The 9,179-nt window shown below is 43.9% G+C and overlaps 1 pseudogene; it reads left to right on the top strand.

Annotated features, from left to right (window-relative positions):
- Positions 1 to 119, top strand: LOC142863710 (uncharacterized; annotated as a pseudogene).
- Positions 120 to 9,179: the final 9,060 nt, after the last annotated feature.

Genomic DNA, 9,179 nt, shown 5'->3' with positions numbered 1-9,179 from the left:
ATCTCTGGCCACGCTGCCCTGAACGCGCCCGATCTCGTCTGATCTCCGAAGCTAAGCAGCGTCGGGCCTGGTCAGTACTTGGATGGGAGACCGCCTGGGAATACCGGGTGCCATAGGCTTTTTTTTTTTTCCTTTTTGCCTCTTGTTCTGTCCCCTTTCTGGGAGTGGGGCGGCGGTCCGGCGGATCACCCCCACCCTCAGTGCCCGCCGCGGTGCCTGGCGCCCTACCCGGCGCCGTGGGGCCTCCTCTTGTCCCGAGCCGTGACACCACTGCCACGCGGCAGCATGCGTGCCATCTCTACTGTCAGGTGTCAGACCAAAGCTCTGGTGTGTGGGACCGACATGCTGGAGGAAACCTTGAGAACCTTGAGAGTCTGAGAGGGGAGGGAGTTGCAGAAGAATTCCCAGGATGTCATTTTGAGCAAGTATGTGACCAGAACTCGTCCCGTTGCTTTGGGAGTTCTATGGGCTACACTGTAGGAATCTTTGGTGGTGGCACCTGATGTTGGGGGATCCGGAGTCACACCCAGAGCTGCTGGACAGGCCCCATTTTACATTTCTTTTCGGATTCATTTTCTTAAAAAGTGTCTCTTATCTCTATTGTTGCATTTCCTTTTCTCTCTCTTTTCAAGCAGATTATGGGAGTACAAGTATTGAGGTGACATGTACTGCCCGTGCCTCCCTCCCCCCTGTTTTCTGATTCATTTATTTCTCATTTTCCCCCAGCGTACTGTGGGGGTACCAATGTTAAGGTCGGGTGTGAGGACTAAACTCTAATTTTTTGCTAAAAACTCCTTCCTAAGGAGGCCAGCTGGGTTAGGCTGGCAAATGGTAAATTCCCACAAGGCGGCTTTTGTTAACCAAATGAAGCAGTGGTTTACTTCCTGACCTGATGCTGGTATGGCATTAACATCACCTAACAGATAAGAAGCCCCTGTCTTAACTCCAGCATCCTGGCAGATGCCTATCATAAATCTAAAATGTCATAACTGAGCATCCTAGCAGGCGCGTATTCTTTAATTTAAAGCATCTTAAAACATCCTAGCAGGCGCCTATTGTAAATTTAAAATGTCCTCCTGTCTGGACCTCCCAGAGTGCCCACAACCTTATCTTAAAGTAAGCATATCCTGCCGCACATGGTGGCTCACGCCTGTAATCCTAGCACTTTGGGAGGCCGAGGGGGGCGGATTGCTCAAGGTCAGGAGTTCGAAACCAGCCTGAGCGAGACCCCGTCTCTACCAAAAATAGAAAGAAATTAATTGACCAACTAAAAATATACAAAAAATTAGCCGGGCATGGTGGCACATGCCTGTAGTCCCAGCTACTCGGGAGGCTGAGGCAGCAGGATCGCTGAGCCCCGGAGATTGAGGTTGCTGTGAGCCAGGCTGATGCCACGGCACTCACTCTAGCCTGGGCAACAAAGTGAGACTCTGTCTCAAAAGAAAAAAAAAATTAAAGTAAGCATATCCTTTCTGGTCTTCTAGATAAAGTCTAACCCTCTCAGCCAATTGCCAGCCAAAGAATCTTTAAACCCACCTATAACCTGTAAGCCCCCACTTCGAGATGTCCCACCTTTTTGGGCCAAACCAATGTATGCCTCTCATGTATTGATTTGTGACCTTGTCTATAACCTTTGTCTCTCTAAAAATATATAAAACTAAGCTGTAACCCAGCTACAGCGAGCCCACTTGCTCAAGGCTTCTTGAGAGTGGCTCCGGGTCATGGTCCTCAAACTTGGCTCAGAATAAACTTCTTTCAAATATTTCAGGGCTTGGATTTTTTCCGTCCACAATTTTGGCGTAGTCGGCAGGATCTCAGAGAAGACTCGGGACCCCTGAAGGAGTCGCCCGAACCCGGAGCTAAGGTATCAGCACGGGCCCATTGAAGCCCTTCCGACTTTGAGCCGCTCCTCCGGCGGGAACCGGTAAGTCCTCCTGAGATCCGGACCTCCCACTCTTGGTCAAAGGTCCCAGTTTATTCTGAGCTGTCTATTCTCTTCCTAAAAATTGTTGTTTGGGACCCTAATTTGATGTAAAAGTGCACTCTGAAGGGCTTTCTCTGCTGCCTTTTTCCTCTCAAAGACCAATTTCGATTGGCTTGTCTGCATATTTGCATAAGGAACCCAACTGTCCTATTCATAGATAAATGAGAGACTGAGTTTCTCAGCTCCAAAGATAAGGGGCAGCTTACTCCTCCCAGACCTAAGGTAGCCCTGGGTGACCAGAGCCCTGATTGGGAGTTGCCTGGGGCGATTCCTGAGGTGCGAGTAGCCCCACAGGGAACCGCCCAACAAATTAATTTTAAAAAAGGCTCGTCCAGAAAACGCGCATAAGAGCTGATCACTCGGCGTTTTGAGCCCTCTCAGAGGTACTAGACCCCCAAAGAGAGAAACTGGGACACATAAGAGGGTGGGACCGAATCAGTGGTGAAGCACTGAGGAGCCCCACCCACAAGCAGCACACTCTGATCCACTACACCAAACCCTAGACCACAATTCGGTTCCTTCTTAAAAAAAAAAAAAAATGGGAAACAAATTATGTAAAAATGAGAAAAGGCAAAAAGAACGACCTCCTTCAGGCACCCCAGCTGATTTTATGTTTAATAATTATGGCGCCTCTACTTGCAAGTATTTATATAAATGGAAAGATCTTACTAAAGATGACCTAGGTCTGAGGTTTCCAAAATGGGGAACTTTCAATATTCCCAAATTGGTTTTCTTGCGCGCTAAACTAAAAAAACTAGGTTCTCCAATTAAGAAAAATAAATAAAAATCATACTATTGCTGGCACTTGGAATCATCCAAAAGAGAGAATGATAAACTTGCCTCCCTCCAGGAAGTTAATAAAAAAATACTTGAGACTGTCTCAGAATTAAAGAAACTAGCAGAAGCCGCTTCTAAAATCAGGAACGCTCCAAAAATTGTCTCTCCTTCTGCTCCCCCTAACCCTCTGTTCTCTAAATTTCCTTATCCTGATGATTTCATTTTCCCCCCTCCTTCCCCTATTCCTTCACCTCGAGCTGTAAAAGGATCAAAAATAGCTAAAAAAGAAGATAAAATAGTTGTTGCTCCCTTTAAAATAAAACCCACTGGGAGAGGGGACCCTAATATATTATATACACCCTGGACCAAGACAGAGTTAAAGGCTCTGGTGTCTGGGTTCCCTGATCCAACTCAAGACCCCCTCGGGTTTGCCAGAGAATTCCAATTAACACTTAAGACCTATGATCCAGGTTTCTCTGACCTGTATCAGCTAATTGAGTTACTAGTCCCCAAAAACAAAGCTAAAAAATGGTTCAGGGTAGCAGGTTAAAAACAACCTTTAAAAGATTTTGATAAAATAGATGCAAATAAAAAAAAAATGCAGGGAGCTCTGTGACCGCCTCTATAAAAACTTACCACAGATTTACCCTAAAGTTATAGATTGGGCAAAAGTGCAACAATGTAAAATACGCCCAAATAAAACCATACCTGACTTTTATAACAGGTTTAAGAAAACATTCAAACAATATTCAGGGATACCTCCTAAAAATTTTGAGCATGGTAAAAGTGACATTTTACTAAATTCTGGATTTGTACAAGGCTTAGACGACAAATTAGTAACCCTGATAAAAAAAAATAATGTGGCCTGGGCTTCTCTGCCCACTAGCAGCCAGTTGTCACAAACAATAGTTAAGAAGCAAAAGAAAACGGCCTCCAAGATTATGAGTTTACAGCTAAAGCAACTTAGTAACCAAGTCAAAAGGTCGGAGGGGTTCTGTCCCCTGCAGAGATCGCAGCTGGCCACCAAGAAAGTGATTTATTATTACTGCAAAAAAAAGGGACACCTTAAAAAAGATTGTAAAAAACTTAAATGGGTGCTTGCACAAAAGGAGCAAAAGGCCTTAGAGGGAGGCACCAAAGAAACTTTAAAACCAGAATAGGGAGGCTCCGAGGGAATAGAGAGGGTTTTCCCCTTACTTCTAACAAACACTCTAGGGGAAATAGAAATATCCATAAATAAAAAAGACACCAGGCCGGGCGCTGTGGCTCATGCCTGTAATCCTAGCTCTTGGGAGGCCGAGGCGGGCGGATTGCTCAAGGTCAGGAGTTCAAAACCAGCCTGAGCAAGAGCGAGACCCCGTCTCTACTATAAATAGAAAGAAATTAATTGGCCAACTGATATATATATAAAAAATTAGCCGGGCATGGTGGCGCATGCCTGTAGTCCCAGCTACTCGGGAGGCTGAGGCAGAAGGATCGCTCGAGCCCAGGAGTTTGAGGTTGCTGTGAGCTAGGCTGACGCCAAGGCACTCACTCTAGCCTGGGCAACAAAGCGAGACTCTGTCTCAAAAAAAAAAAAAAATAAAAAAAGACACCAGAGCCCTTGTGGACACTGGTGCCACGCTGTCAGTCCTCAACCCTACCTTAATTAAAAACCCTCTCCCTCAAAGTAAAGTAAAAATTCAAATGGTAGGGGTTTCAAACTCCCCAATTGTTGCCTTTAAATCTGATCCACTCCAATATCAATTGGGAGAGCTTATAGGACAGCATGTTTTCCTTTTAATAGATAGTGCTCCTATACACCTGCTGGGACGGGATTTCTTAGAGACCCATAATGCCCACATCTCATTTTCACAGAAGGGAGAGATGATTCTCAATTTGGGAGACACAGAAGACTTACAAAACCCTACATGCAGTATCATGCTTGCTGAGGTTAATGGAGATTTTGAACAGGGGGACGTAGAGCCTTTCTTATCCAAAATACCAGATTCTCTATGGGCAAACTCTTCCATGGATATTGGACAAATTAAGCCAGCAGTTCCCATAGAGATCACCATAGATGAGTCTAAACCCCTGCCAAACATTAAACAATACCCCCTTAGGCCTGAAGCCTTACTAGGAATCAAGCCAATCATTCAGGACTACTTAGATAAAGGACTCACAATACCCTGCACCAGCCCTTGTAACACACCAATCCTCCCAGTCAGAAAACCAAATGGGAAAGGCTGGCGGTTTGTTCAGGACCTAAGAGCCATAAATAAAACAGTGGTTCCGAGGCATCCTGTCGTCCCTAACCCCCACACCTTACTGTCCAATATTCCTATCACTGCCAGCCACTTCTCTGTCATTGACTTATGCAGTGCTTTCTTTAGCCTACCTGTAGATCAGGATAGTCAATATCTTTTTGCCTTCACTTGGGAAAATCGCCAGTATACATGGACAGTCTTGCCCCAGGGTTACTCTGAAAATCCTACATATTTTTCTCAAATATTAAAGGCAGATTTAGATGATATTGTATTCCAAAATGAATCTACTCTGATTCAGTATGTGGATGATTTGCTGTTGTGTTCACCCTCCCTGAGTGAATGCAGAGAAGACACTATATACCTGCTGCAACAGCTTGCCTTAAAGGGACACAAAGTGTCCAGAGATAAATTACAATTTAGGCTCCCCCAAGTTAAATACTTAGGGCACACAATTTTCCCAAAGGACTTCTTATAAACCCAGAAAGAATCTCTGCCATCATGGCCTTTCCTTTGCCCAAAACAAAAAAACAATTAAGAGGGTTCTTAGGGCTAACAGGCTACTGCAGAAGTTGGATTCCAAACTACTCATTAATGGCCCAGCCCTTATACAAAAAACTAAAGCATCACCAACCAGACCCAATTTGCTGGGGGGAAAGTGAAAAGCAATATATAGAGGATTTAAAACAGGCTCTTACCCAGGCACCTGCTTTAGGACACCCAAACTATAGCCTTCCTTTTTTCCTTTTTATACATGAAGTAGATGGAAATGCGCTTGGAGTATTAACTCAAAAGCATGGCGACAGTCACAGGCCAGTTGGTTATTTCAGCCAACAGTTAGACCCAGTAGCAAAAGGACACCCCCCTTATATGAGAGCCATATCAGCTGCAGCCATTTTATATAAAAAAATTGAGAAATTTGTCCTGGGGTCCCCACTAATAATTTATGCCCCTCATTCTGTGGAATCTCTCCTAAACTCTCACCACACTCAACACTATTCTGTAAGTCGCCTATAAAGTGCTTTTGCTTCCTGCCCCTAACATCACTTTGAAGCGCTGCAATATTCTTAACCCTGCAACTCTTCTCCCTCTTCCAGGTGAGCAAGAGGAAAAACATGACTGCAGTCTACTAACTGATATCTTACTCTCTCCTAGAGCAGATTTGCAGGAAACTCCTATCGAGAATGCTGAGTTAATTTGGTTCTTATTTAAAGGACCATCAGGGACATTATCAGGCGGGATATGCTGTCACTTCCACGGTAGACGTAATAAAAAGCGCCCAACTCAAAGGAGTAAAATCAGCCCAAATGGCTAAATTAATAGAATTAACTAGAGCTTATATTTTGGCTGAAGGGAAGGTAGCTAATATATACACTGATAGCCGCTATGCCTTTAAAATAGCCCATGATTTTGGCATGCTATGGAAACAGAGAGGATTTCTTACCTCATCTGGACAACCTATAAGAAATGGGCACCAAGTCTCAGAGCTATTAAAAGCAATTCAAATGCCTAAACAACTGGCAATCATAAAAATTCCTGGGCATTCCAAAGATAACACTAAAATAGCTAAGGGAAACAATCTAGCTGATGCTGCAGCAAAGAATGCTGCCCTAGGAAAGATGACCTGTCCTGTACGAGAATGCCCCTTCCGACCCACCGACACTCTCACTAACATTCTTTTACAGTACCAATAGGCATCAACCCCTAAAAAAAACAAATCTGGCAGCAAAAGGGAGGTGTATTTGACCCAAATAGGGAGTTGTGGCTGGGTCCCAACAAAAAACCTATAGTTCCTTTAGGTGCACAATTTCCTCTCCTTCAATTCATTCATAAAATGACTCACTGGGCCCCTGAAAAAATGATATTATGAAAAAAACAATATTTCTAAAAACCATCCCCCACAATAGCCCAAAAGGTATATTTTCGTTATACTATATGTCCAGAACATAACCCTGGCAAGCCTTTGCATGGCTCCCAAGGCCACTTTCCTTTGCCTGCAGGACCATTTAAAGTTTGGCAACTGGATTTTATCCAGATGCCACCATCCCAGAATTACAAATATGTATTGGTCCTGGTTTGCATGTTCTCCCATTGGGTAGAAGCATTTCCTTGTCGGAGGGCTACTGCCTTAACAGTAGGCAAAATACTGCTGGAAAAAATCATTCCAGTTTGGGAAATCCCTTCTGAGTTACACAGTGATCGTGGAACTCACTTTACAGGACAAATTATCCAATCCATCTGCAAAATTTGGCCCATAATACAACATTTCCATTGTGCCTATCATCCTCAGTCGTCTGGGTTGGTAAAACAAACAAATGGCACAATAAAAACTCAATCAGCTAAATTAACTGAGGCCTTTAACCTCCCCTGTCCAAAAGCCCTCCCACTGGTTTTGCTTAACCTTAGATCCTCTCCCTTTGGGAAGCACTGTCTATCACCTTATAAAATAATAACAGGGAGACCTATGAGGCTGGACGAGGGCTTATATGAGCCAGCCTTACTTAAAGGAGAAATACTACATTATTGTCAGGGACTACTTAAAGCTCTAACAAATAATGCAAAGATGATAACAGAGTCTTTCCACAGTGAGCTTACGGGAGCTAAAGACCCCAAGGATCATGGATTACAGCCAGGTGACTTTGTTTATTGGAAAAGGCACCAACTCAAAGACTCCTTACAACCTCGCTAAAAAAGACCTTACCAGGTACTCTTAACTAACTCTTGTGCTGCAAAATTAAAGGGGGTCGCCTCTTGGATTCATGTCTCACATCTAAAACGAGTGCCTGACCACGCTCCCGACCACACCTGGACTTCTAAATTAATCTCTGACACCCGCCTACGACTTCAGAAAACATCTGAGTCTCAATCGGCCTCCAAAGCGACGTCCAAAGCAACAACTGAAGCGGACAGTCTTCCCAAGACATTGGACCAGGCCAGTCCTCATAAACCCTAAAATAACTCTTATTCTTACTTTATTTGCTATAGAGTATATTGCTGCAAACCCTAAATGCCTTAACCAAGACCCCCAGGAGGTTGTTTGGGATTTGTAAAATCTCCCTTGGTATAACTTTCTAAATGGATATGGTTATAAATTTCCTTGTTAAGATTAAAAAAATATTTCACCTGATCATCCTCCTTCCCATAATTTCCCCTATCTGCCTACCCCACACTCCTGTTCTCTTTAAACCTAAAGATTTTTCCTGGCTTCCTGCAAATCTCACTACCTTCCCTGCCGGTAAAAATCATATCATTTGGTATGACATAGATCAGGATGAAATGAAGGCCACTGAATGAAACAGTTCCACTGTAAATCTCCCTAGAGGGGCCTCCTTTGCAGGGTACCTCTATTATAAAGCCTTAACCAAGTATAATGCCCTGCAGAAATATTTACCAAATAATGCCTCAGGACGATTATTGAGGAGATCTAATCAGATAAAATACTGCGTCACAATAGACATTGGTGATGACAAACTCAGACAACTGCCTGGGTATGATGGGAGAAACCTAGCAGCTTCCTGTGTAAACTGTCGTAGCATAAGCTGCCCAGACAACCACCAGCCCTGTGCTTGTGGCTGGATGCCCTTGTCCAGCACCAACCACACTGACACTGCCCATAAAAAACTATTTATGGGAGTCAGTTGGTGGACAGAAGTCCCTGACAGTACAAATTCCACCCTAAGACAAGGGCGCCTCTGAAAAGCCTTATGGCACACTCAGACAAAGGCATACTTAGGAGTAACCTCCACCCATCTGACAATTGTCTGGGATACCCAGCGGTTCTGGGTTAACTCTATTTATCCAAATTGCACTGAGGCCATTAGTATACAATGGCAACAGCATTCCTGGTGGATACACCAAAATTGGCCATCCAAAAGACTAAAACGCCATCTCACGGAAAAAATTGGAGCTGGGTTAGGTATATTGGGGCAAGCTAAATTCGCAGCTAATGAGGAGAGACATTCCCTAAAAAAAGATTCCCTCTCAAAAATAGGCCACATAAAAAAAATGCTGTTCCAAAAAAAAGAAAAGGGATGGAAAGCTGCCCTAAAAGATAATGCAGCTCTAATAAAGTAGATAGAAGAGACCAGACAAACCCTAAAGACATACGCCCAAACCCAGAGGTGGGAGCGAGCATGTGCTCTGACCCAACAAGGACTCATATCCATGTTATTACA

The sequence above is a fragment of the Microcebus murinus genome, chromosome 22 (assembly GCF_040939455.1).
Source record: "Microcebus murinus isolate Inina chromosome 22, M.murinus_Inina_mat1.0, whole genome shotgun sequence".
Lineage (NCBI taxonomy): Eukaryota > Metazoa > Chordata > Mammalia > Primates > Cheirogaleidae > Microcebus > Microcebus murinus.
This window is presented reverse-complemented; position numbering and strand designations above follow the sequence as displayed.